The sequence below is a fragment of the Lygodium microphyllum genome, chromosome 7 (assembly GCF_053477565.2).
Source record: "Lygodium microphyllum isolate KBCC chromosome 7, Lygodium_microphyllum_v1.1.10, whole genome shotgun sequence".
NCBI lineage: Eukaryota > Viridiplantae > Streptophyta > Polypodiopsida > Schizaeales > Lygodiaceae > Lygodium > Lygodium microphyllum.
The window spans coordinates 165,397,581-165,425,568 of NC_141141.1; positions in this window are offsets into that span (position 1 = coordinate 165,397,581).

A 27,988-nucleotide genomic window follows, 5' to 3' on the forward strand; every position below is an offset into this window, starting at 1 on the left:
AAAAACACAAACAAACACAACCTCATACATAATCATTATCATACATAAATCCACAAAACAAAACCAAACAAACAAAAATAAATAAATAAATACATACATAAATAAATAAAATAAGCAAACAAAATAAAAAAAAAACCAAGCACGCAGAAACAAAAAAAAAGAGAAAAAAAACAGAAGACAATAATAAGAAGAAGAAAAAAAACCAAAAAAAAAACAACAGAGGAGGAAGAAAAAAAAGAAGCCATCAATAAAGAAAATAATTATTAAAAAAAGAGAGAAAAGAAAACAAAGAAAGAAAGAGAAAAAAAATAAAAATTTTACCTACCTACTGACCGTTTGCCCGCGCCTCCTCGTCATCGCCTTCTTCTCCCCTCTTGCTTTTCTTCTTCTCCTTCCTCCCTCCTTCTTCCCCTTTCTCTTCTCTTCTCTCCTCTTCTCCATCTCCTCCTACTCCTTCTTCTCTTCACCCCCCCTTGGCCTTGTGAGCCCCGTTGACCACTCGCCGTCTGTTGTCCCACAATGCCACTCCGTCGGCCGCCCCTCAACGTCTCTGTCGCCGCCCTCCTACGTCTCCATCGCCGTCTGCTGCCCCGGCTCCCCGTCGGCCGCCCGCCGTCTGCTGCCCCGCAGCGCCGCCGTGACGCCGCCCTCTGCGGTCGGCCGCCCCGCTTGGCCTCTGGGCGACGCCACCGCCACTAGCACCACCACTTCTCCCTCCTCCTCTTTCTTCTCCACCTCCGCCTCCCCCTCCTCCTTCTCGGCTACCACCACCTGCTGCACCACCCTGCTCCTCCCCCTCCTCCTCCTCCTCCTCCTCCCCCACCACGCTGCTCCTCCTCTTCCACCTCCTCCTTCACCTCCCCCACCACGCTGCTCCTCCTCTTCCACCTCCTGCACCTCCCCCACCACCCTGCTCCTCCTCTTCCACATCCTCCTCCACCTCCCCCACCACCCTACTCCTCCACCTCCCCCTCCTCCTTCTCGGCCACCACCACCTGTTGCACCTCCACCATGGTTAGTCATTAACTAACCTTAGTTAGTAATTAACTAACCCTAGTTAGTCACTACTTAACTATAGTTAATTGACCCCCCACTAACCTAACTATAGTTAATTGACCCCCCCCCCCAACTTCACCCACAGTTAGTTAACCCCCCACCAATTAACCCTAGTTAGTAATTAACTAACCTTAGTTAATAACCTAACTAACCTTAGTTAGTAATTAACTCACCCTAGTTAGTCACAAAATTAACTATAGTTAGTTAACCCCACATTAACTATAGTTAGTTAACCCTACTAACTTAACCCCTAGTTAGTTGACCCCCCATTAACCTAACCAGAGTTAGTTGAACCCCTACTAACTTAACTAGAGTTAGTTGACCCCCCATTTACCTAACTAGAGTTAGTTGACCCCCCACTGACTTAACCAAAGTTAGTTGACCCCCCCCCCCCCCCCCCAACTACCTTAACCCCAATTAAGTTGATCCACCCACTAACTAACCTTGGTTAGTTAACCCCCCACCCATTGACCTTTGTTAGTTTAACCCCCTAACCTAGTTAACCTAGTTAGAATTGACCTAACTAACCAGCATTAACTAACCAAACCTAACGAGACCTTGACTACCCTGACTTAACTAGACCTAACTAGCCAGACCTGCCCTAACTAACCAAACCTGACTAAATTGACCTACCTAGACTAACCAGGCTTAATTGACCTGACTTGACCTAACTTAACCAACTAACTTAATTTAACTCTTTAACTCACTTAATTGATTTATTCAACCAAATTAACTTAATCAACTTTATTCGACTAAGCTAACCTAATTCACCTAATCTACTCAGTTCGCCCCCGTTCTTGCCTTTCTCTTACGTTCTTTTTCCTGCTGAGTACGGGTGTGCTAGCGGGTATTCACGCGCGAGGATGCGCTTTCAACTTGTCCATGCGGTGGTGTATTGCAGTCCGCCGTTCAGACGCAGTCATCCTTCGCTGTTCACACGCAGCTCGGGTACTACAAATACATAAAAATAAATAAAAAAAACATAAAAAATTCCAAAAAATTCATTTAGAATTAGAAAAAAATTGCAAAAAATCTAAAAATTCACCAATATTTTTGAAATTATTTAGAGTATTTTTAAAGTGGAAATTAAAACAAATAAATTGCAAAAAATTTAAAATCTAAAAATTACATAAAATTTACATGAAAAATGAGTAAATTTTATTAAAATTAGTAAAAATACAAAAATAAATTCAAAAAAATCCAAAAAATTCCACAAATCCCCTTTTCCTTTTTTCCACTAAATTTTAAATTTAAAAAAATCCATAAAAGGTAAAATATTCTTTGAAGCCAAAAAACCCTAAATTTAATACTACACTTCATAAATATTAATTTTAAATCCTAAAAATCAGCTGAAAATCTTGGTTGAATTAGCATACATTGTGGACACTTACAAGATAGCTAAAAATTCATTCTTACACTTCATAACATATCCATGTGTTATATATCCTGATTAATTATAAAAAAAACAAAAAACAAAACAAAACACAACAGAAAAAAAAAACAAAACAAATTAACCAAACCAAACAATCTACACAATACAAACACACTTAAAATAAAAAAAACAATACACAAAATAAAAAATAAAAATAAAATAAAAATAAAACAAAAACACTAAGGTGCTTTATTTTTTTCTGTAGTGGTCTTTGTTTTTTTTGACTGGATTCATTACTTTTGGGGGACTACTCCGTGCGCCTTCAGTTTATTGCATACACACCCCTACTAGGTATTTATTTTGTGAGCTTTATTTATTTTCATTACCCCTTAACCACAATTAATTGCTAAAATGAACTATATTCATCCACCTTTTCCACTCGCATTTGCGCTAAACACACAATTCAATAATTTAAAAAGAAACCAGTCTTTCACTTTGCACGCGCTACATGCGCTTAAGAGGCACCTTAATTTGTAATAAAAATGAACCAACCGTCACAAAAAAGCACACACTAGCAAACAAGCGCTCCACATCACTATTGATTTTTAATTAATGAATTTGCATTTAGAGACCCAGTTTGGGAATCGTAGTCCGGGTTTCGATCAAGCAGTGTTTCACCCTAATAAATTGTAATTAAAATTTTAAGAAGGAACCTCCGTTTTCTTATTAAGGCTTATAACTTAATAAAATGTTATCCATTGTTAATAATTTCTTAAAATGAACCCTTCATTACAATAATTTTCCCCTCACTGCACTTTTTTTTCCTTTTTAATAAGCATGCTTCGTGGGATGGGTGCGTAAAATCTTCTAAGTTGACACTAATGGTCAAGGTTATGGTCAGGTCTTGATTTAGATTTCTATGGTTTGTTTATGTGTTACGATTACGGGTATGGTTTGTAATTTTTTCTTTCTTTCCTGATACGGGGTTTTGGGTGCCTATTTGTTGCATCGCATGAAGTTTTTGGTCGCATATGTGTAGAGGTCATGCCGAATTTTTTCTAGGATGTGTATTGTTTGGGGTGGTAAATGGGTTAGCTACGTTTATGTACGTGTGTCCTTATTTTGATAGATTTCTTTTTGATAGCCCTTTGATTGTTTTGTAGGCATTCTTTATGATTGTCTGTGTTGTGGTGTGTATGTTTTGCATCTGAATGGTGCCTCATGCTCCTCCTCCTATCCAGTATGTCCCGTTGGTTAGTAGGGATTACTCTTCCCTATTGGCTTTTGAGCCTATAGCGAAAGCAGGACTTGCAACTTTCGTGGCTGCTTCATTCCCCTTGATTCCAGATGATCCATCCTTGTGTGATGAGTTCCTTGCCTCATACAACAAGAAGTTGGGACTGGTCCATGGTGCTTCTATGACATTGACACCCCGAGGGTTAGGGAAGGCTTTGTCTCTTCCCTACAAAGGAAAGCCCTTTGTTACAGCTAGACAATTATTCTCCAACGATGAGATTTTCAAGCTGTTACAGAAGCAGACTAAGGAAATTCTGGATGTCAAGAAAGTGATCAACACTTCAGGAGTCTCTTTTTCCATGATCACTGATCGAAGTTGGTCTGCCAGTTTCTCCAAGACAGGTTTATGCCTGCCAAAACACCATCCCATTACTTGTCCAAAGAGCTATTTATAGATTCCAGGATGGTGTAAAAAGGAGTGGCTATTGATTGGAGCACTTACCTACTTACAAAGATGGATCAAAGTAACCCGAGGAAATGTTACAAATGTTACGTATGGATCCTACCTGTATGCTTTCTTGACATACTCAGGCTTAAAGAAGGGTGTGCTACCACCTCCTCCATTTGATCCATTATCTCCCCCACCACCTTCAGAAGAGTCAGAACCTATTGATATAGAGGATCTTGATTCTCCTCCTCCACTGGTCATTCAGCGAAAGCGCTTGAAGCATGTAGCAGATAAAGCTCCTTTAGTTCTTCCTTTAGTTACAATTCCTACTACCTCTGGCAGTGACCTCCCTGCTTATCTCACATGTAACAACCTGTTCAGAGCACATAGAGAGGGTTCCTTGGACATATCAGTCCCTTCACTGAACAGTTTAGTGTCGGGAGATGCCATTCCATTACTTTGTAAAGACATCCAGAGTTCAATTGAACTTTCAGTGACGGCTTGTGTTCAACAGCTGTGTGCTTCCTTTTATGAAGAACTAATGCAGTCCAAAGACCAGTTGCATAAGGCAACATCAGAGTTAGCCTCTGCTAAAGACACACTTGCAGATCTGTTCAAGCAGATGGAGCAACAAACCTAAATGATTGAGACCCAAAGAGAAGAGATATCTTCTTTGAAGATTCAGTTAACACAAGCTCAATTAGAGGTCACTAAAATCTCAGAGGAGAAAGAGAGGATGTCCAAAGAAGCGCAAGACTTTCACACTCTTTTAGATGCAAAACTCTCAGCCTTACAGACGGCTCATGACACAGTGGAATCACAAGCTTCCCAAATCAAGCAGTTGCAAGACCAACTGACGGAGTCACGGTCTGTTCCTTCAAGCCCCAATGTTCCACTGATTCCCTCTCTCTCAAAGCAGGACTTGGCAGTTCTCCAGAGACATGACACATTGTGTCCTTTGTTCCAAGATAAAGTGGAAAGATTGCAGTCCAGGATGGATTTGCTATGGTCTACATTTGAGCATTTTCAGGAATATGTTCCTTTGGACCATTCTTTCTTTGTCCATTATCAATTGTAGAAGTTGGCATTTTACATGAAGCTCTCAACGATGGATCTTCCTCTTCCAGAGGATGGTTGGAGTGGGGCTTGGTCTCCTGATTTGCTGATAGAAGTGGTCCGTATGGTGTTTGAAGATTCTGTGATGATGAATACCATGTTGCTGTCATATATGTATCTATGGGGAGATCTGTTGATTCCAGATGAAGTAGATATGGCCTGGTATGTGGGGGATGTGGTTTTGCAAGCTATTTTATATGTCAACTATTTGGAGTTGTAGATAGATGACATGTTCCAATGTTACTCCTCAAAAGTGGCTACTTGCCCTGACAATTCCTCGCACTCAATGATTGATCTTGTGGTCCTGAATCAACGTCAAAACACTTCTACCTATGTACAAAGCACTAACCAATCGAGGGTGGATCTCTTAGCTCACCTTTCCAAAAACCATCCATTTGATTCAACCTTTTTTTATGCCTATCAAAGAAGATCTGTCTTAGGTCCCTATGTTCCTAGCCTATTATATTACCAACAAATGTCTCATCGCTATGATATCTATTTTTCCCTTTATCAAACCAATTCAACAGCAATCTTACCCCTTCTTTTCCAACCTCAATCTTTTCCTCAAATTCCCATATTTATATATTGCTCTTTTATTGAAGATAGAGTATTTTTCCCTTCTCCACAGTGCCCTTCACCATCCATCCATATACCTTCTACTTTTTCTATTTATCAATTAACACATTTCCTAACTGATTTCCTTACATTTTCAGCCACTCCTTCTTTAACTTATTCCTCCTTTTATGATTTTGCCTACCCATCTCTTCATCCACTTTTACTTATTCCACTTCCATCTCCTACCACTTCTATTTCTCAACCCCCTTAGTTGGTTAGTGAATATGAAGGGTTTGATCAGCAAATTCCCAGAAGAAGAGGATGGAGCTCGACTGATTCTCTTACAGTACCTCAGATAAACTGGCCAATAATTCCAAGAGATTGGATGACTGCCAGTCAAGCATACCAAAACTACCTTCATTTTACTCACCAATATTCACAATCTCTAGATCCTTTAGTGAGATTAACAACTCATTTTGCTTGGTATCTAGCATACATGCATAGGCAATCCCATAATGATTAAAAGGCCATTCTAAAGCTTTGTATGAATGCCAATGTGAACATTGACTCCCACCAGTTGGATGTCCTGTATTTTCATGCCCTATGTCTACCTAGCAGATAGCTTGTTTTGCTAGAAAGGATGTGCTACCTGCAGTTCTTTCAAAATCCTCCAAAGACATTTGTAGATGAATCCTTCTCCATGGATCGTTTTCGAAGCCACCAATCCTTCAAAAGGGATCACATTCATTGATGCCTTTGCAATGTATTTTGGATGATTCTTAATGATAGATATCTCTCTTTTTGGAGGTGTCATTCAGATGGTTGTGTTAGTGTGTGTGTGTGTGTGTGTGTTGTAATAATTGTATGTGATGAGATCGTGTTGATTGAAAATCATTGGTTCGAGAGCTCTTTTTAAACTATTGATGGTGGATGGAAAGCCTATGGTGGAAAACTGAAGAGAACCTCTTATATCCTTTACAAATTTGTTATGACTTTTTAAATGATTAATTAGATGAGTTAATGAATAACGAAAGTTTTCCTTTAGTAGTATTTTCTATCAGATACAGGTGATAAGTTGGGGTCATGTTTTGGAAAGATTATTGAAGATCTGACGGAAGATAAAATTGAGATATTTAATGAACTTATATTCTTCTTTTCCTTAGGTCGCGAGGATGCTTCCTTTCTAAGTGTGGGGATATGTTGAGAGTGGAAAAAGGCTGAATTTTTTATTGATTTTTTTTTATTTTGAGGTCTCAATGATTGATTTTTTATGGATTTAGAGTGATGTATGGTTGTTAAAGGAAGTGTTTGAGCGTGATTTGGATTATATTTATTATGTTTTGGAAGTTCATGATGATTCTCATGTTGAGATATCGAGCTCCACTCGTGATACGCCAGGGTGACCGTTGTGTATTTATGTCACCGACTTGTCAGTTGCAGATGCGGTTGGTACACCGCCCATGAATAATAGCTACATGATAGCTATCCTTATCTATTCTAGTTCGTGGCTTAGTTAGTATGCCACCTTAGTTATTTGAGTTTGGTTTGAAACCCATATATTGGGTTCTTCTATTTCTTTGTATGAGAGTTCTTTTGGCTTACACAACTAAGAAGAGGAAAACTGTTTTCAGCCTCCACCTCTATGTGTATTCCCCCATTGTGCAAGCAAGAAAGCTACAAGTGAGACTCCTTCCTTCTCTCCAACAATCTTGACATGGTATCAGAGCCTTGTTCGTGGTAAGGAGCTCAAGAAAGCAAGCCAAGCTCGCGGTGTTCTGGTAAGAGGAGCAGTGTTGCTTTCATTTTCTGTTTTGGGAACAGATCTCTGCAGGTAGCACAGCCGGAAATTGCAAGAGTGCATTGTCTCAGGTTGACACGCCCTTCGCGGTGAAGCAAGAGGGCAGTATATGCTGCGGGTAAGGGCTTTAGCCCTTAGCGACCCTGTTTTTTTGATTTGAGGCCATTTCGGGGCCTGTTTTGGAGGCGGAAGTTTTCTGCACGCACTCAAGAAAAGGCCCAGTTTTATGCTGTGCAGCCACTGTTCTACAGGTCGGTGAAAAGTTACTGTAGAAATTGCATCGTATGCTTGTGCACAGAGACATTGGGAGTTAAGAATCATCCTTGTTGCCTGTTGATGCAAAATCGTCACTAGGAAGTGACTGTGTGGTCAAATACCACTTTCGTCAGTTTTGCAGATTAGCCCTTGTGAGGCTAAAGTTGTGTTCTTTGCAGTGACAGAATTTTTTTTGCAGTATTCTGTAATGGCGTCTGATTCTCTTTCACAGATTGTCACTGAAAAGCTTGACAAGAACAACTTCCAAGCATGGAAGTTTAGAATGACGAATTTCCTTATGGGAAAAGAATATTGGGAATTTGTTGCAGGAAATGAAGAAGAACCAGTTCTTCCTGATGTTCCCAATCAACAGCAAATGCAGGCATTTAAAGCATGGCATGAGAGAGCCAGGAAAGTTATGTACTGGCTGTCTATCAGCATTTGAGACTCTATGATTGTGCATATTCAGGATGCAAGTACGCCAAAGGAGGCATGGGATACTCTGTCAAAGATGTATAGCACAAATACGCAAGCCAGGAAAATGCAGCTCAAGCAAGAGTTGCACAATGTGCAAAGAGAAAATATGAGTATCAATGACTACCATATGAAGGTGAAGAAGATTGCAGATGCACTTGCTTCCATTGGGTCACCAGTGGAAGATGATGATTTAGTTTCTGTGACCTTGAATGGTCTAGGAAAGGATTATGCACAGTTTTGGACATCCATTTCAGTTCGTGAAAGATTTTCTGATTTTGAGGAGTTGATTGCTCTTCTAATTTCTGAGGAGCAGAGAAATGGTGGTGCATCTTCTTCAGGAGGAACTTCAAAAGAAACTGTCTTCTACTCAAATGCTGGAAGAGGTAGAGGAAGAGGTAGAGGAGGCCGATTTGGAGGCCGTGGTAGAAATCAGAATATGCAGCAAACTCAAGAAAACCAGTCCTATGGAGGAGGACGTGGTAACTCTAGAGGCAGGGGGAGCCAAAGAGGTCGTGGTGGATGGCAAAGAGGCAAAAATGCAAACAGTAATGTTGAATGCTACTACTGTGGTAAAATGGATCATATGGCTAAAGACTGCTATAAAAAGCAGAATGACATCATGAATGGAAAACTGCAACAAGGGAATTATGCATCTTCTAGTAGACAGGGTGATGATAGAAATGAGCATTTGTTTATGGTGCAGCACATGAACAATTCTGTGACAAGTGCAGAAGAAAGCAATGATGTATGGTATGTTGACTCAGGTGCATCAAACCACATGACAGGTCATGCAAAATGGATGGAGGATGCAAGGAAAATGGAAAAACCAGGATTTGTGGAGACTGGTGATGATACTGCACATCCTATTGTGCAGATTGGAAAAATTCCTTTGTCTATGCAGGATGGGAAAAAGAAATACCTGTCTGATGTATTTCATGTCCCGAATATCACCAAGAATCTGGTTTCTGTTGGTCAAATGGTTGAGCAGGGCTTGTAGGTCAGATTTAATCCTCATGGATGCTTTGTTGAGGATATGAAAAATAAAGGTCGCTTGATAGCAAAAGGAAAGAAGAAGGGCAGAATGTTTACGTTGGATGCAGACATGCCTGAATTGAGTGCAGCAATGTTTGCACATGGGACCGGTGTAGTTGCAGATATTGATATCTGGCATAAACGCATTGGTCATGTTAATGTACAGCGACTTAAATCAATGCAGGCCCAAAATATTGTTGCAGGATTGCCTAAATTCAAGGTTGCAGAAATGCATAAGGTATGTGAAGCCTGTCAGTTTGGAAAACAGGCAAGGAAACCATTTCCTAGACATGTTCAAGAGAGTAAAAAGCCATTGGAATTAATCCACTCTGATGTGTGGGCTACTAAAGCTGCATCTCTTGGAGGCTGTCATTATTTTGTCACTTTTATTGATGACTATAGCAGAAAAATTTGGGTGTATTTTATGAAGAAGAAAAGTGAAGTGTTTGGGCATTTCAAAACCCTTAAAGCTATGGTTGAAAAAGAAACAGGTCTGCAAATAAAATGCCTAAGGTCAGATGGAGGGGGAGAGTACCTCTCAAATGAGTTTGCAAGGTTCTTGCAGGAGCATGGCATAAAGCAACAATATTCATGTAGTCATACCCCACAACAAAATGGAATTGCAGAAAGGAAAAACAGGCATATTGGAGAGGTATCTCGTGCCATGCTCAACGAAAAAGACTTGCCAGATTTTTACTGGGCTGAAGCAGTTGCTACAGCAGTCTACATAATGAACAGGACTCCCACTGCAGCAATACATGGGATGACTCCAGAGGAGAGGTATACTGGTAAGAAACCAGATATTTCTCATTTGAAAATTTTTGGTTGCATTGCCTATGTACATGTGCCAGATGAGTTGAGATCCAAGTTGGATCCAAAAGCTGAGAAGTGCATCTTTATTGGTTACTCTCTGCAGCAAAAAGGGTATAGATGCTATAACCCTTCTACTCGTAAGTTTACAGTGAGCAGAGATGTTGTTTTTGATGAGATGAGTAGCTGGTATAAACCAGTAAATGTGATTGATGATGTAGATGCACAAAATGGTAATGCTGCACAGAATTCACAGCAGCAGTCACAAAATATTAGTGGACATGGAGCGTCCTCTAGCAGTGGTTCATATTCTTCGCCATGGACAGGCAGATTGAGATCAGGAGAATCTTCTCAAAGCAATGCAGATAGTGGTATGCAGGTATCACGAAAAGGAAAAGAGAAGGTAGATCAGCCCATGTTTGATGTGAATGCAGGTCACTCTTTTGTGGATGGTGAATCCAGTGGCTCAGAACAGAGCATTGATGATGAGTTGGGTATTCCTTCTATTGTTACACCTGGAGTAAGGAAGACCAGGGATGTTTTGAGAGTACCTGGGAGTGAACCTATTTTGCGCAGGTCTACGAGAGCTAGGTATCCAGTGGATAGGTTGAAATATGATAGATTTACAGCTATTCACTATGCATATATGGTCAAAGTGATACAGGAACCAAAACCCACTTCTTTTGAGCAAGCCATGGGAAAAGAAAAATGGGAGAAAGCCATGTATGAAGAAATGGATTCCTTGGAAGCAAATGCTACATGGGAGTTAGTACCTTTGCCTAAAGGTAAGAATGCAATTGGATGTAAGTGGGTTTATAAGGTGAAGCACAATGCAGATGGTTCTGTGAACAGATACAAGGCAAGATTAGTAGTCAAGGGGTATGCACAAACATATGGCATTGACTATGAAGAAACATTCAGTCCGGTTGCAAGGATGGCAACCGTAAGAGCAGTCATTGCTATGGCTGCATCAAAGGGATGGTCTTTACATCAGATGGATGTAAAGAATGCCTTCTTGCATGGTGATTTGCAAGAAGAGGTCTATATGGAGCAGCCACCAGGTTATGTGCATGCTGTTCATCCTGAGTTTGTTTGCAGGTTGAAGAAAGCCTTGTATGGCTTGAAGGAAGCACCTAGAGCATGGTCTGACAAGATAGGACAATATCTTGTCACTATTGGATTTCAGATTTCCAAGGCAGATTTCTCACTTTACGTGAGAAAAACAGAGAAAGGTATTATGCTGCTTGTCATTTATGTTGATGATTTGATTATGACAGGTGACAGTGATGAAGATATCCTTCATGTGAAAATGTTATTGAAGCAAAAGTTTGAGATGAAGGATTTGGGAGAGCTGCGTTATTTCTTGGGAATTGAGGTGATTAGATCACCAAGTGGGATACAGCTCTTGCAGAGGCAGTATGGATTGGACATGCTGTCCAAATATGGGATGGCAGGCTGTAAGCCTATTTTAGTTCCTTTGGAGCAGAATGTGAAGCTGAGCGCAGATGCAGGTGAGCTTCTGGAAGACCCTACTATGTACAGACGCATAGTAGGAAGTTTGATTTATATGACTATTACCAGGCCAGATTTGAGCTATGCTGTTGGATTGGTAAGTCAGTTTATGCAGGCTCCAAGGAAACCGCATTTGGATGCGGCTAGACGCATACTCAGGTATGTGAAGTCCACATTGCAGTATGGACTATTTTATGAGACTGGGGTTCAGATACAGTTACATGGATACACTGATGCTGATTGGGCTGGTAGTATTTCTGATAGACGATCTACCAGTGGATATGTGTTCTCTTTTGGGAGTGCTGCAGTCACTTGGAGCAGCAAGAAACAGCCTACAGTTGCCTTGTCGAGCACAGAGGCCAAGTACAGGGGTGCAGCAATGGCTGCATGTGAGGTAGCTTGGTTGCATAAGCTACTTTATGATATGCATCAGTCTACAGATGGGCCAGTTGTCATTTATTGTGACAACATGAGCAGTATACACTTGGCAAATAACCCAGTCTATCATGCTAGAACGAAGCACATTGAGGTGCATTATCACTATGTGCGGGAGAGGGTTTTACTAGGTCTTATTAATCTAGTTTATGTTAGCACAGAAGATCAGGTAGCTGACATATTCACGAAGGCATTGGGCGCAGAGAAGCTGCGCAAGTTCAGAGACCTGCTTGGTGTGCAGGAATTGGGATTGAGCTCGAGGGGGAGTGTTGAGATATCGAGCTCCACTCGTGATACGCCAGGGTGACCGTTGTGTATTTATGTCACCGACTTGTCAGTTGCAGATGCGGTTGGTACACCGCCCATGAATAATAGCTACATGATAGCTATCCTTATCTATTCTAGTTCGTGGCTTTGTTAGTATGCCACCTTAGTTATTTGAGTTTGGTTTGAAACCCATATATTGGGTTCTTCTATTTCTTTGTATGAGAGTTCTTTTGGCTTACACAACTAAGATGAGGAAAACTGTTTTCAGCCTCCACCTCTGTGTGTATTCCCCCATTGTGCAAGCAAGAAAGCTACAAGTGAGACTCCTTCCTTCTCTCCCACAATCTTGACATCTCAGTGGAGATATGAAGCTCTATGATGTTCTGTTGAGCATGGATTATGGAGAAGAAGAATGAAGATCAAAGGCTTAAAGAAGTTAATCATCCTGCTAAGAATGATGCCAAACACTTGTTCAAAGAGTATGAAAGTTGTAGGTAAGTGACCAATAGCTACCATGGATTATGGAAGAGAGGAGGAAAATTTTAGTGTAAAATGTGGCACAAAATTTGGGCCTGCTTTTGGTGTCTATGGAGTGTCATGCTTCCACATTAGTAGTTGGAATGATCGGTGAGAGTTGAAGAATCAATGCCTTATGCTTTCAAAGAGAAATGGAGTGGCTACTGATCAATAGGAGAGGATTCTTGTTGTCCACCATGAAAGCTTCTCCAAAAGCTTAAAAGAAAGAGGAAAACGAAAGCCTATCTTGAAAAGTAATTGGACTACTAACCTAGACTAACTCTTATTTTTCTTTCTTTTACCATTTTACCTTCAAAATAGTATTTTTTTTACCACGACCTTCCATTTTGTCCATGATGCCTCCAAATTTTCCTTCATATACTCCATTTAGCTCTGACTAAGGCTGCCCTTGTTCTCTACACTTGTCCACTTTCAAGTTGACAACTTGTCCTTGAGTAACCAGAATACAATTAGTCTGAGAAGGAAATCTAGAGAAATATTGAACCAAATGGATCAAAATACCAATGCTCTACTACCACTTGTCAACAAGATGGCTAAGAGGTAAGAGAAAGGAGAACAAAATAAGAGAGAGAAAGACTAGAAAGATAGGAGAGAAGAGAGAGAAGCCATATCGACTTGACAATCTGTTCATAAGATCCAAGGCCTACCTAGCAAGACTTGATAGCTAGGATGTCCTGCAAATCTTATCACCCTAAAGTCCAAGAAGCATTCTACACTTGCTACTGTAACATGGACTTTAGTAACGCAACCTTCTAGTTGCCTTAGACTATCATCAGCCATTCTAAGAAGGGTGGAGCTATCTTTCTGAATGCCTAGACCCAACCTCTCCATCAACTCTGAACTCATGATATTGACGGAGGACCCAGTGTCTACGATAACATGCTCTACTAATATTCCATCCACGTATGTTGGAACCCTAGGGCAATTCTTTTCAGCATGATCAAACCAATCTTCCCCTACTCGTGCTATACCCAAAGGTTCTACAATATACCCAATACGAAGGATCTTCTTGAATTCCTCGCGTACTCCTAGAGATAATTTAATCAACTGTAAGAGGTTTACATCTGATTTGACTTCGCAAAGAGAACTTGCTAAATCAAAATCATGATAGGTAGCCAAAGCTCTCTTTTCTCGCCAAACCATTCTCTCTTTTGGTCTCGGGACCAGCTTTGGTGCTTCTTTTTTAGCTCTTGCCTTCTTTCTTGGCACTTCCTCATCCTTCTTAGGATCGACTCTTTTGTCAACAGGCCTTAAAGGTCCCCCTTCCACGCCAGGATTCAGGACTTATGTCCCCTTATCCCGTTGCTTAGGGTTTCCCTCGAGCGATTTTGCATTATCTTTATCAACCTCTTTAACCTTTTGGCCTCTTGTCACGGCTTTTAGGTTAGAGGTTTTAGCGCCATTAACGCGTACAGCCTCAATAAGGCTGACTCCATTGCCTTGTGGCAACTTCTCTATAGTGGTCTTTCCCCTTTGCAATATTTGTCTTGGTCCATCATTTTGCTGGAGGTTATTACCTTGCGCTCTATGATTAACTGGACCTGGCTGTTTACTCCCTTGTTGCAGGGAACTAATCTTACTCCAAACAGGTAGCGGCTAAATGGCCCGACTTCCCACAAATATCACATTTAACATTTGGACAGTTTCTAGGGAAATGTTGTCCGCCACACCACTTATAGCTGAATCTTGAGAGACCACCCTCTTCAGGGCGTCGACTCCCTAGCAGATTCTGCTGCTTCTTCAAGAAATTAACGTCAATAGCTATTTTTCGATATTGTTCGAAAATCATGTCAGTGTAGTGCTTCATCATATCCTTAACTTCGCCAAGGACATTAGAGGTACTCGACTCATAGCCTTGATCGTCTATCCGTCGTTCCATTGGCCTAATAATTTGATTGGGCATTGGTTGTTGACTCACAAGAACAACATTAGGGTTCGAAGCTTGGCCTCCAACATTTGGTGGAGCCAACTGACTAGCCATAGGCATAGTCACACTGGGAGGAGTTGGCAATAAAGGTACATTTTGAACCATGCTTCTTCTCCCATTAGGGTTATTCATAAGCATCCCTTGGCTTCCATTCATCAATGGTAAATTGCCTCTAGGTACTAAACCTGCATTAAGATTTATTCGAGAGGAGTAGGCCGTTTGTAATCGTGACTCTACTCCTTCTGCCCGCGTGATGGCAGTGTCTATATCAGCCAAAGCCACACTGCTCAATTGTACCTGAATATTGAAATCCAATCCATGCAAGAAGTATTGCAATTGGGCAGCCGACGGAATAGGAATGTAAGTTTGTAACTTACAAAACACTTCCTTAAGCTTCTTGGCATAGGCTTTCACATTCTCATGGGGGTCTTGACGTGTTACATTCAAAACACGCAACCAATATTGGCCACCTCTTTCAGGGGCATATTCTCCTCGGAAAGCTGCATAAAATTGGTCGATTGTAGTTATGGTTCCAGTTCTATGCTATGATACCGTACCGCAGCCCTTCCTTTTAATGTCATGTTAAAGAACATCATAAGATGTCCCTCATTTTGGATGCGGTAATTAAACATTAATCTTTGGAATTCACAAATGTGAAACTCCGTATCTTCTTTGGCTAACCCATTAAAAATGGGCAAAGGCACTCCTAAAGAGCTGGCAGATCCGGCGTCCCTGCAGGAATTGTAATGGGTTGTGCCATGATGACAATCAGATTGACAATAGGAGTTTGGACTAATGGAATCACACCCCCACTTGAAGTGGGTTGACTTGATGGAAGAGAGGAAGAACTTGCGCTTCCTCCTGCACCTAAAGGGCTATGTGCAGCAGTTGGGTTACTACGACCACTGCCTTTTATGCGTATGGGGCTACTCCTTTGAGGAGAATAGCGACTTATAATCTCCAACCGCCGTCTAGCCCTCTCAGCACGTTCTGCTTTTTGTATTTCGGCTTGATGGTCCTTTTTAGAGGACATAAACCAACTTTTTTGGTCCCTAAAAACCCTAGATTTGAGAACCACCACTTGTTAGCAGCTCTCGGCAGACGCATCACTGATGGGACCTAAAATGGGCCGACACTGGCTATGGCACTAGCGGAACCTCATACTCATAAAAGACAAACACACCCTCATGGCCTCGCGGGCTAGGAGCGTCTATCTGCTACTAAAGGACAAACTGTCCTAAAGGCTAATCTATGCGTTTATAGTTTTATAGTTTTGTAGTCCAACGTTTCCCTTTCTATAAACTCCACAAAGGGAGAATCCCTACACATTGGCCATAAAAATGCCACGATAATCACATACATGGGAGGCAACCTCTCGGTAGAAACACCACGGCCCCACTGCAGCTCTCCTACATCGCAAGGATTAGCCCCTTGATGTGCTGCTCAACATATAAAACAAACGAACATACTCCACTCTTTCATTTCCAATCCAGGAGAGATACCATGTTTACTTACCAAATAATCCCACAAGAAACGAACGTCTATCCTACGGCTTAGGATGCCTTTCCACACTCAAGCGTGGGTCATTGTCATTGAAAACATGTGCTATGCATCCAGTTTTTTTATTCCGATACCATGATCGTCATGCACATGCAAAGTGAATGATTCTAAAGTGCTCAAATATAATTTTAAAATCAGAAACATGTGGTGCACAACCAGGCTTTCCAATGCATTTACTAACCTGTTGCAGCGATGTAAGGATAACACCGAGATAACACTTGTGCTACTATCCTCTTAATTAACATACCATGAATTCTATGACATGATGTGCATCATAAAATCAGCAACAATCAGCACGCAAATCACCCCATTCAAACATCCCAACCCCCTATGTTTAGATATTGCTTTCACTGCATAGGTGTAGAGGTTCATTTTGTCATGTTTTGATATATAGAAAGCAATAAATCACTAACTTTGACAAGGAGATAGGGCAAACTGAGGCTAAACCTCATGTTTGCCACTACCATACATCCACAAATATTCATTATATTTTTCCTTATTTTTCCAAGATACCTATTTCTATTTTTTCACTTATTTTTCCCATTTTCTTGATTTATTTGGCAATAAAATATATTATTTTCTAGTTTTTCTTGTTCCAATCACTTCAGCATACTAACATTCAATTTATCTTCCATTTTTTCCCCATGGGAGCACCTTTTACCCACTCGAAATGGAAAAACTACCATTTTACTGCTTAAAAACCGCGTTTTGGGTTTTCGAGAATTAAATAGAGCATGTAAATCATTGCAAAATCAAAATTTTCTGATAAACAGCAATTACTCATGGTGCAAACAGCACAAAAATAAATTTTCATCCAATAAGAACATAATTATCATCATAAACTATCAAAAATCCTTCATTTTCTTCATAAAAATGGTCATACCGTGTTTTTACGTAACCCGAGACACCTTGAATGACTGCATAACCAGCAAATGGAGCCTCCATTGCTCTCAATCCAATGATGTACTTAAATCTTCAGCATCTCCATCAATCTTCATCACCAGTTCCTTCATTCTCCATCCTCGGTTCCTTCATCAAGATGATACACATGAACAACCCATAGAGAAGAGAGAGAGGGAGGAGAGAGAAAGACTAGAATCTATTCTCTTCATTCGGGCAGCCATTCCTCATGCGAAGACTGGCGATATCATTAGCCAAGAGGGAGAATTTGAGCCCCAATGTTTGTCAGATAGGTTGCTTAGAACCTCCATGCTTGATCATGATGGGAGAGGGCACATTTTTCGGCGCCATGCTGCCGCCATGTATTCATGCTTGCTCCATGTTTCTTCATCAAAAAATTAGAGGGGGGGTTAAAATTCCAAAGGGAACCCCCCCTTTGGTCCTCTCAAATGTCCACCTTTTCAAATCTTGGCCATCTTGTGGCATCTTTCTCGTTCGGGCTCCGTTCCGAGCTCTGAAAAATCCTGGGCGTCCGGCTTGTCATCCCGCACTGACTGGAAGCTCCTGATATCTCGCATGGCAGTCTAAAAAATTATCAATAATCCAGAAGTGTCTCTCAGGCGCCTTTTAAAAGTCGTTTTTCACTTGGTGCTTAAAATTGTCCTAGCTGCAGCCGCCGCCTTCGATGTTAAATATTTTTCCCCTAAATTCCAGATTTTTTTGGCAAATTTTAGGCACATCCCAAGCTCAAAACTCCACTCTCAGCAATTACAAAGCAGAGACAGAGGCTCTATAAAAGGTTTACAGAGGGTTATAGAAGGTCATCAGAGAACATCAAATCCTCATAACTCATACTAAAACCATTCCAAACTATCAAAAACTATTCAATAACCTTCAAAAGATTTCAATTTTCATCAATCATCAATCCATGCTTCATACAGAAGAAAATCAGAACAAAACAGAAGCTATACAGAAGGTATACATAACCTATCAGAACATCACAAAGCTTCATATTTCCACTAAAAATCATCATGAGCTTCCAAAACATAATCAATATCATCCAAAACACTCTCAAACACTTCCATTAACAACCATACATCACTCTAAATCTATCAAAAATCAATCATTCAGACCTCAAAAATAGCAAAAATCAATAAAAAATTCAGTCTTTTTCCACTCTCAATAAGAGAACATCATGCACCACCCTACCCTCGATAGAATTCTCAATGAGGAGGAGCTTCGCATTGCTGCTAGGATAAACTCGAGAGAGTTCTTAAAGAATGTCCTCACCTATATAATACACATGCTACCATGTGCACATACACATCATTCATTTCTTTTATTCTTCTTCAAAAAACCACAAAAGACACACTTAGAATTGTCCCACTTTTGAGCTATTTAAAGAGAGGGGAAGAGGCAAACAAGAATGGGAACCATGAACAGAGAGTAGTATACTCTCTCTTCTTCCATTATTCATTCATTGTATAATACTCAAAACATACTAAGTCATACATACAGTGTATGAAAATAGGTCACTAATTGACCAAACACCTCTAAGCCAGCTAAGTCTATCCAATTCATTATTATAGTGTATGAAAATAGGTCACTAATTGACCAAACACCTCTAAGCCAGCTAAGTCTATCCAATTCATTATTATAGTGTATGAAAATAGGTCACTAATTGACCAAACACCTCTAAGCCAGTTAAGTCTGACCGACTCATTATTATGGTACACAAGCTGCACTGAAAGGTAAACCCAACTGTGCATGCATCTAACTCTACTGAACTAAGTGAAAATTAACTAAACTAATGTGTGAAAGCCAACATTATGGTAACACTGCCATGCAGCAAGCTATTGGGTACACTTATCAGCGCCACGATTATGCTAGTATTATTTCTCCTGAGGGTGGTGTTGTCCAATATAGGGTGGATAGAGAGCTACAAGAGTTTGCTCATTTTGTGCTCACATCGATTTGGTTGAGGGTAGTACCTTAGGAAATTTTCCTATGGCACCTATGCCACCTTATAGTTTTGTAGTTGATGCTCCCCTTAATGAGACAATGAAGAATTCTAGTGATGCGCTTGACGATGCTTTTGATATATTTGATGTGAGGGTGCTAGGGATTGTTTAGGATAATCTTGTATGTTGTGATTTGCCTGATAGATTTGATTTTGATAGTTTAGATGATTTTGAATTATGTTTATTGTTTATTTTAGAGGATTTATGGGATTGTAATGATTTTTAATTAAAAAAACCAAAATAACAACAAAATATTAAAAAACATCATCCTTTTTTTTAAATATCCACTTTTAATGTAAGGTTTCCTTTGTTGTAGTTTATTTAGACCTTGAATATAGAGGATATTTAGCATTTCATCTTTTGGGGGAGCATTAGGATCAATGCGACTATTTAGCATTGTGAACTCGATGGTATATGCCTAGACAAATCTATCACCCTACTTAAGGTGGCCAAGTCTTTTAAGTTTCTATGCATCCATTTGATCTAGTTTGATACGGAAAGCAATGAGTGCTTCATTCCATAATGGCCAGCCATGTTCTATCACTAGCAAGTTTGCAGTCCTTTTCTGCATCTAGGATTCAAATACGACAACCTTGTGGGCCTCATTAATTGAGCCAAGGTAGACAACTGTGTATATCACATCAAACTAGCAGATAAAAGCATTTGGATCCTCATTGGAAGATCCACAGAACTTTGAGAGGGATATGCTAGGTTGATGTGCCATTGAGATCAGAAGTAAGGGTAGGGTTGGGGCTATTGATGGGACACATATTGGGTTGAGCAAAGCTTGGAAACGACTTGTTAGGTTTACTGGCATGGTGTGAGGAATGAAAAAAGGTCATGTTTGCTACTAAGCAAAGGAGTGGAATGCAAATGATGCTTTCAAAATTTTGGAGAAGCTTGTCATGCTCTAGATACAGTCTCACTGAGAATCAAAATAGCCTTAGAAGGTTATATCATTTAGTGTTATCTAGACTTGGACTATCATGTGTGGCCTAATGTCAGAATTATCTCTTGTAGACTATGCAAATGTGTATGCATTCAGCTTAGCATATGTGGAGTGATAATCATAGTCACCATGTGCAATCGATGTCCAAGCATTATCACCCCATGATACAGGACGGGGCGTACTCAGAAACAGACACAGGTGAACATTGACATCACATTTGATAGTGAGCGCATGGGTTGTAGAGCGAGACATAATCATAGCAAAGTGATCAAATACCAAATGTACTCAAAGGTCAACCCAAAATGTATTACGAAAGAAAGAACAATACAACTATCAGAGACCGAAATGGTAACAACACAGAACTTTGGGAACAGCTAGTGCAGGATCATAGGTACAAGGCAACTTCAAAATATAATACCAAGGTAGTACTATTGCCGAATATAGTGATTGTGGATAGTACAACATAGGCGCTCCTAATAGAGAGCACTCAGGATGCTAGTCAAAAGAGATTGGTAAAAGAGACTCAGTAAGGATATATCAGTGAAGCAAGAGAACCCTTTGATCCTTAATATCTAGGGCTATGCATATGCTCAAACAACAACAACTTGCTCCCTTTCTTTATATAGCTCATTGTATGTAGTGATATTCACTTTGCCCATGTGATGTGCTAGGTAGTCTTTCCTCCTTTTGCACCCATCAGCGCTCATAGATGTGCTACTTGCAACTCCTGGCTTTAAGGGCTACTTACAACTAGCGTCTTTAACATATATCCACAACCATCATCAATGCAAAAAATATGACATTTTAATCATTTAGAGAAACTAATTATGATAATCCTATTATAAAAAACATTATTATAGAAAAAGCGCACTTGACTATTTGATAGGTGAAGTTTTTAAAGCTTGGTCGCTTGAAGATCATGATGATCAAGAAAAATCATGAAAACTACATTAAAACATTCCCAATGACCATTAGAAATCCAACATTTTTTATGATTATGATGATAATAATGGGTAAGAAGAGAAAAAGCTTAACAAGCATGCCATAAAATAGCATCAAAACCAATACAAAGATGGATCACAAGTCCAAAATGATAAGAATAGACTATATCCAACCAAATAAGAATATGTTGTCAAAAAAGGAATGTGACTAATTTGAAAAGAAAGAGCTCTACGAGCATAATCAAAATGGTCATGTGTATCTTGTAGCAAGATACTATCAAAGTTGTAGTACAAAGACAAGAAGTTGATACACTACATCAAGTTGCAACAAAAAAAAGGAGGAACTTAGCAAGTTTTTTCCAAACATGCACCTCAACAGCACAAAGTTGATACATTGCATCAACTTGGCCTTAAAAAATAGATTTTGGAACTTCAAACTATATGATAGAAAAGCATAATGGATTAGGGTATATTAGAGGGAAAATGAATACACAAGCAAGGCATGCGAGATGAGAAAAAGCAACTGACAAGTAAACATCAACTCTCAACACACTATTCAAGAATTTTTTGCTACAGAAAATGTGTCAGGACATGATGTGCTACTTTGGATTACCTTGAAATTCTTCAAATTTACAACCTAACTTGATACACAACATCAAGTTGTATTAGTTTTTAAATCAAAATTTAGCCAAAAGAATGAGAAAATCCATCTAGATTTGACCAAAATTGATAGGATCAAAGAAGAACTTCATGTAATGCATCAAGTTCTTTTAAATTTTGTTTTGTTTTCACAACAACATGATGTAGTTGATCAAGTTGGCTTGACAATTTACAAAGTTGTAAGCTATTAGATCAATGGGGAATACCAGGGCAGAAAGAAACCAAGAAAGTCAACTTCATACACAATGACATTGAAACTTGACAAGGTAGATATAAAAATTTAAATTTTGTCCTTACAAATATTATCCATCTTAAAGGCACCTATTGCGATCTTATAAGAGTAAGGTTATAGTTTATAGAAAGACGATGATGATATCGTAGGGAAACTAGATTTCAAGGCTTAGAGGAAAGAATGGTCTATGTTTAAATGAAAGTAGTTCTATTGTGGATAGCAGTGAGAAGCATGCACCATCCAACTCATAGGGTGAATGGGTAGAAGTTAATGACATAAATGTTGTAGCTCATGAGGAGGACAACACAAGTGTGTAGTTGTTGTAGCCATGAGTATTTGTTATTTTGTAAAGTTTCTAGACATTCAAATTTCCATGGTGTTTCCAATAAGTGAGAGTTCATCAACCATTAGAAAATTACATTGTTATGCTTCAATAGGTTTTTAAAATGTTGTGCAAAACTTGTAGAGTCTTCTCTTATGGTTCTTTTCTCCCATATTTCAAAATTACACTTTTTAATGAGGCCAAAGTGAAAGAAATGGAAAATTTTGATGGATTTCACCTCACTTTTTGAGAATGTTGACTCGAAAACATGTGTTTTTGAAAAACCATATGAAGAACAATAAATGTCTCCTAATATATCTCAAATAGTTACAAACAAAAATGCATTGTGGAAATATGGGTGCCAGAGAGAATAGTGTTACCATGCTTATGCCCGGCTTGCCAGAGCTAAACACATCACCCTCACATAGTTCCTAAGTGGAGGTTGTTGCACTCTTGTGGTGGTGCGCTAGAGTTTGAAAAACACTATGTAGCTCCAGAGAGTTCCACTTGCACCATCTTCCTTTTTAGTAGAAAGGAGAAGTTGGGTGTTCGAGGGGAGGGGGGAGAGGGAGAGGGATATCGTACTGATATGTATATATGTATGTATGTTTGTATGTATGTAAACTGTGTCTAACAAGGGAGAATCGTTAAAATAAGGGCCTTGGGTTGAGTAGACATTCCATAAATTTCATGCTATCTTTTTCAAATATAAACATATTGTGCAGATGGATACAACCAACATAAACTTATTAGTGGTTGGATGGTTAATGATGCGAAGTTGAGCATCCTTGATCAAGAAGGATGAAATAGTGCTCTTGTCTGCCACATATAGGCTGGACAATCTTATGGCATGATCGACCAATGTTTTCATAACCCATCAATGCCTCATCCTAGGTATGCATCAACTTTTATATGGTTGTTTGCTGTCTTAACGCACCCTAAGCAACTTTTGCAATGACAGAAAGATATTTTCATATTGTCACCCTCATTCTCCCCTGCTAGGTTTGAAATGATTACGCATTGTAAAGAAGCTAATTCCCACAGGAAGCCATTAAACTGAAAATACAAGGGAAAAGAATATTTAACCAAGAAGCCATAACCAAGGTGGCTAGGCATGAAATGATATTACCATTGTTGGCTGAGAATCAAATGATGAGAGGCTACAGCATGGTATGCATCCTGAGCTATGATGGCCAAGAGTATGCACCCTCTTAGATGGTGGGAGGTTGAGACCTCAAATATGTAATGTTGTAAAATGGCAAAAAGATCCTAGGCTAGTTACAACTTAGCCTTTTATACTTAACCCTAGTGGGCTAAATATTGGCTAAGGCATTTAGGAACTTTTACTCTATTACAAGCCATCCTGGCGGCCTAGAAGAGCTTTGTCTCCTCAGAGCTAAATTTGGGAACAAGATACAAGGATGAGTACAAGAATAGCTTGAAATAGATGAAGTCATGTTGAAATAGGAGTCCATGCTGAAGAAGACCAAATAAGTTGATGAAGAAAGACCATGTAAATGGAACAAACTGGTGTAGGTTATCCAAAACAGATTGCACTACAGATTTGGTCATACCTTGAAGTAGAAGTATCGAATTTCCATGTGTGAGGTACAGAAATATAGAGGACAATATGTAGTATCAAGCCATGCCATCAAAATAAAATTTTGATGAAGATAAAGCATTTACTTTCATGTTGAGATGACAAGCTCAACACATGTGGACATTGATGATGGACCGCCTGGTTAGATGGGTCCACAAGTCTACACTTAGCACGTCGGTGGTCATTATGACTCTCACATGGCCACTGACTCATTACTTATTATATTCAGGTTGTTACACCTATTTACAGCTGGCATAGTTATAGCGCCAGTCGACTAGTGTAGTCGGTTATGCATTGTTTGACTTAGTAGGCCACTTTCGTTTATGTTGTATCTTATCTATACTTTGTGTACATTGTAAAGTGTGTGGAAGAGGAAGAAGAAATCAGCAAGAAAACGTTTTGACCTCCATCTCTCTTCTTGTCTCTTGAGTGAGCTTCTCCTTGTGCATTGTGTGTGTGTTCAGTGCAGCATCTTGAGCAAGTCCCCCCACCACGTGATTCTTGACATGGTATCAGAGCCACGCCACTGAGAGAGGTTGATTTGGAAGGCTGAAGCGAAGGAGAAGAAGCAAGGTTCGAGCAAGCAAGCCACGGGTAAGAAGCTCTCCCATTCTTCCACTCTTTCTCTTGGATAGTGCCTGTGGAGGCACCGGAAGCAGGGTCGAGCAAAAAGTCTCAGATTGTAATGAGATTTGGTGTGCGCGAAGAGCATTGTTATTTTGGGCATCTGCGGCCGTTTCAGGCCCCGTTTTAGAGCCGCAAGGTTGCGGACAGCAGTTTCAGGGTACACTGTGACTTCGAATGTATTGACCAAAAGTGGGTGCGTAGGTTACAGATTTCAGATTTGTAAGTTCAAAGGTGTTTACCAGCAAGTAAACACAAGGTTTATCTGCAAACTGGTTGCAGATTGCATGTATTGTTGAGCAGTCAGTGAAAAAGGCTGTCTAGTGTATTGCTGTGCACTACAGGTCGAAGGTTGCAGAAGATTTGCTTGCTCCTTGGTATTAATTTTGTGATAATGGCAAAGAACAGTGGAAGCCCCATCATTGAGAAGCTCGACAAGAACAACTACTCTTCATGGAAGTTCTGTGTCACGAATTTCCTTATTGGAAAAGGCCTCTACGAATTTGTTTCAGGTGAAGAAAAGGAGCCGGAGGTGAGTGATCCTCCAACTGCAGAAGAGACAAAGGCACGGAAGGAATGGAATGCAAAAGATAAAAAGGTCATGTATTGGTTGTTTGCAGTAATTGACAATAATATGCTGGGACACATTAGAAATGCAGAGAATTCATATGCAGCTTGGACCATACTTGAAAGTATGTTTTCTGTAAATACAAAGGCACGAAAGATTCAACTCAAGCAAGAGTTGAATACATTGAAGAAAGGGAAGATGTCTATCAATGAGTATGCACTGAAGGTAAGAAGCATTGCAGATGCCTTGGCAGCGATTGATGCAATGCCCGATGATGATGATTTGGTGTCGTCTACCTTGGGTGGACTTAACAATGAAAAGGCTTGGAAGTCTTTTATAACTTCCATATATATCAGAAAGCCATTTCCAGATTTTGATGAGTTGGTATCCCTTATGATCACTGAAGAGATCAACATGCAGAATGAGACATCTGAAAGAAGTGGTAAACAGGTCCAAGATTTCTACTCCAGTTCAAGAAGGGGATGTGGCAGTTTCTCTTCAAGAGGCCGTGGTACAAGACATGGTAGTGACAACCAGCAAAACAGATTGAATCAGCAATTTGGTGATATGCAGGTTTCAGGAGGTCGTGGTAACTTTAGAGGTAGGGGGAGCTTTAGTGGAAGAGGTAGATGGCAAAACAGAGGCTCTAACAATTCTGGTATTGTGTGTCACTACTATGGCAAAACAGGTCATATTGCAGCCCAATGTTATGCTAAGAAAGATGATATCCGCAGTGGTAAGTTGCAGCAAGGAAACTATGCATCGTCTTCACGACAGAATGAAGACAAAAATGAACATCTATTTGTTATGCAGCATATGCTGAATGCTGTTACAGGAAAGGGAACACATGATAAAGCTTGGTATGTTGATTCAGGTGCATCCAATCATATGATCAGCCATGCAGAATGGTTTGGGGAGATGCAGGATTTGCAAAATGCAGGTTATGTGCAGACGGGTGATAATTCATGCCATCCAATTTCACATATTGGAAAAGTTCCCTTGTCCTTGCATGATGGTAAGACAAAGAGTCTTTCAGATGTATTACACGTGCCATCTATTACAAAGAACTTGGTGTCAGTCGCGGTCAAATGGTAGAGCAAGGGCTACAAGTGAGATTTAATGCAAAGGGCTGCTTTGTAGAAGACTTCAATGACAAGTGCAGGTTAGTTGCAAAGGGAAGTAGAGTTGGACGTATGTTTACTCTGGATGCTAGGATTCCTACTGTGAATGCTACTATGTATGCTAAAGGAAAAGGTGTTGTTGCAGATATTGAAATTTGGCACAAACGCATAGGATATGCAAATGTACAAAGGCTAAAATTAATGCAGTCAAAAGGGTTGGTTACAGGTTTGCCTACATTTAGAGTTGCAGAATTTCATAAGGTATGCGAAGCATGTCAGTTTGGTAAGCAGGCAAGACAACCCTTTTCACATGACAGAGATGTAAGCAGAAACATCCTTGATATTGTGCATACAGACATTCGGGGGCCTGCACAAAATGTATCTCTTGGAGGCAATTCATACTTTGTCACATTCATTGATGATTGTTCTAGAAAGCTGTAGGTATATTTTATGAAGGAAAAGAGTGAAGCGTTTGAGCACTTTAGAACTTTCAAGGCTGCAGTTGAAAGAGAAACATGCTTGAAAGTAAAGTGCTTGAGGTCAGATGGAGGGGGAGAGTACCTCTCGAATGAGTTCAGTGATTTTTTGAGGTCTCATGGGATAAAGAGACAGTTCACATGCAGGTATACCCCACAGCAAAATGGGGTTGCAGAAAGGAAAAACAGGCATATTGCAAAAGTTGCACATGCCTTGATGTGGCTGAAAAGAATATGCCTAAGCATTTTTGGTCTGAGGCTGTTCATACTGCTGTTTATATTATGAACAGAACTCCCACAGTTGTAGTTCATGGTATGACCCCCGAAGAATGTTTTACAGGTAAGAAGCCTGATGTCTCACACTTGAAAGTGTTTGGCTGCATTGCGTATGTTCATGTGCCAAATGAGTTGCGGAAGAAACTGGATTCAAAGGTTGAAAAGTGTGTCTTTATTGGATACTCTTTAGATCAGAAAGGGTATCGCTGTTATAACCTTGTCACATGTAAGTTCAGAGTGAGCAGGGATGCCATATTTGATGAAATGAGCAGTTTTGGTATGCATCTAGTGGTGATGCATTGGATGATGATGATGATCATGACACTCATGTGCAGGCTGAAAAGCAAGAATCACGGACTCTTAGTGGACCAGAGACATCATCTGGTAGTCCTTGGTCTGGGAAACTAAGGAGTACCTCTACATCTTCAAGTGCATCTAGTAGCACTACATGTAAAGACAAAGGAAAGAATAAAGGGTCAGATGGCATTGATGCAGTTCTTGATGGAGACTCCAGTGGCTCAGAGAGCTTGGATGATGAGATTGGCATTCCTTCACTGAGGACTTCAGGTGTGCAGAGAGCACGCGTTAATGCAAAGTCTCCATTGAGTGATCCAATGGCACGCAGGTCTAGCAAGGTGAGATACCCTGTTAAAAGATTTGGTTTTGAAGGTTATGCAGTTCACCATTATGCTTATATGGTGAAACTAGTTGAGGATGTTGAACCCACATGTTTTGGGAAGGCTATTGGTCATGCTCATTGGGATGCAGCAATGGATGAGGAGATGGTTGCATTAGAGGCCAATAAGACTTGGGATCTAGTATCATTGCCGAAGGGTAAGAAAGCTATTGGATGTAAGTGGGTTTACAAGATTAAGCACAATGCAGATGGTTCTATTAGTAGGTAC